The sequence below is a fragment of the Gekko japonicus genome, unplaced genomic scaffold (genome assembly GCF_001447785.1).
Source record: "Gekko japonicus isolate JY-2015 unplaced genomic scaffold, Gekko_japonicus_V1.1 scaffold2983, whole genome shotgun sequence".
Taxonomy (NCBI): Eukaryota; Metazoa; Chordata; class Lepidosauria; order Squamata; family Gekkonidae; genus Gekko; species Gekko japonicus.
Window position 1 is genome coordinate 60,664 of NW_015160928.1, and position 2,118 is coordinate 62,781.

Below are 2,118 nucleotides of genomic sequence, written 5' to 3' on the forward strand. Positions count from 1 at the left end.
TGCCTGGAAGTGGGCCAGGCCTCAGGCGCAAACAGTCTTGTGAAAATCGCAATAGTTTTGTCTTCTCCTCAGGCAGTGCTTCCAACTTAGCCATTCTAGGTAGCAATCATGGCTGTTTCATAGGGTCGCCAGCCCACAGGTGGGAGCCTGCAGTTCTCCCGGAATTATGACTCGTCTCTAGACTAGAAATCGGGTTGCCGAACTCCAGGGGAAGCCTAGAGAGTTAATGGAATTACAACAGATCTCCACGCTACAGAGATCAGTTACTTAAGGACATAAGAGAAGCCATGTTGGATCTGGCCAATGGCCCATCCACTCCAACACTCTGTGTCACACAGTGGCCAAAACCCAGGTGCCATCAGAAGGTCCACCAGCAGAGCCAGAACTCCAGAAGCCCTCCCACTGTTGCCCTCCCAAGCACCAAGAAGTCAGAGCCTCACTGCCCCAGACATAAGAACATGAGAGAAGCTATGCTGGATCAAGCCAGTGGCCCATCCAGTCCAACACTCTGTGTCACACAGTGGCCAAAACCCAGGTGCCATCAGAAGGTCCACCAGGAGGGCCAGAACTCTAGAAGCCCTTCCCGCCAATGCTGGTCTGAGTAAACCGCCAGTACTTTGTCATGGCGGACGTGTTTGAAGGGCCTCGGCCTCGCATAGCCACAAGTCACCTGGTGCAGTACATTGGGAAAGCCGTCTGTTTCGTGGGGCGTGTGGAAAAGCCTAACACGGCTACTCATCTTGATCTATCTACCTGTCCCTATTATACAAGGACAACTGTTGTTTTTGGATCCTTGCTTCTGGCGTACTTACGCCTCTGTTTTTGCCTTGAGAAAACCCGCTAAACGTGTGGGCTGGTGACGTTTCCGCTGTTCGGGGTTTTAGTTCTTTCCTCGGAGTTTCTAGGAATTCTAGGAAGTCCCACTCTAATTAATGGAACTTATTCTCAGGTACACCCATCTGGGAAATTTTTCTTTCTGTCAGATGGAGATGGGGGGAAATGCAACAATTGAGCTGAATGAACCTCTAGATGAAGAGATTTCAGGAGTCATTGAAGTAGTGGGAAGAGTTACAAATCAAGCAAACATCATGTGTGCACATAATACCCACTTCAAACACGACAAAAGCATGTTTGATCTTCCACTATATAACGAGGCTCTGAAAATTATTCATGAATTTTCTGAGTACTACCCTTTGGGGGGCTGAGGCATGAATGGTGCTTTTTCTTACAACTTTAGGATGGACAGTTCTGTGATATTTACTATGCACTAATCTGTGCACTAAACTGCAGAGAGAAAGGAGCTGCAGTGGCTCAAGTGGTTAAGACGCTGAACTGCAGGCTGTGGAAGGTCAGTAGTTCAGCAGTCCGAGACCCGAGTGTGCCGCATGATGGAGTGAGCTCCCGTCTCTCGTTCCAGCTCCTGCCAACCAAGCAGTTCGAAATCAAGAAATAGCAAGTAGATAAATAGGTACCACTTCAGTGGGAAGGTAACAGCGTTCCATGCGCCTTGGAGTTTAGTCATGCCGGCCACATGACCACTGAAACATCTTCAGACAACGCTGGCTCTTCGGCGTTGAAACGGAGATGAGCACCGCAACCCTAGAGTCGGATTCGACTGGCTTTCGAGTAAGGGAACCTTTATCTTTTTAATCTGTGGGAAATACACTTGCCTAAAATGTTTTGGGGGCAGTCTGGTATGCCAGTGGTGTACAGTACAGAAACTGCTGGATTTGGATCCTTACCAGTGAATTTAAATAGAAGCTTAATCTTGGAGAAAACCTGTTTCTAGTGAAAAGCGATATTTCTCAATAAATGAGCTTTTGCATAAATTAAAAAAAGAACTCTAGAAGCCCTCCCACTGTTGCCCCCCCCCAAGCACCAAGAATCGTGAGCACCACTGCCCCAGACATAATGTTTCCCCTATACCTCATGGCTAATACCCACGGATGGACCTCTGCTTCATATGTTCCCCTGGAGAAAATGGCTACTTTGAAGGCCAGACACTATGGTCTTACACCCTACTGAGGTCCCTCCCCTCTGGAAATCCCACCCTCCCCAGGCTCTGCCCCCCAAATTCCAGAAATTTCCCGACCCAGACTTGACAACCCTAACTGCAGA

At 48.5% G+C, this 2,118-nt stretch overlaps 1 pseudogene; it reads left to right on the forward strand.

Moving 5' to 3' along the window:
• The first annotated feature begins 622 nt into the window (after window positions 1-622).
• LOC107121906 lies at window positions 623-1,205 on the forward strand (annotated as a pseudogene).
• The last annotated feature ends 913 nt before the right edge of the window (window positions 1,206-2,118 follow it).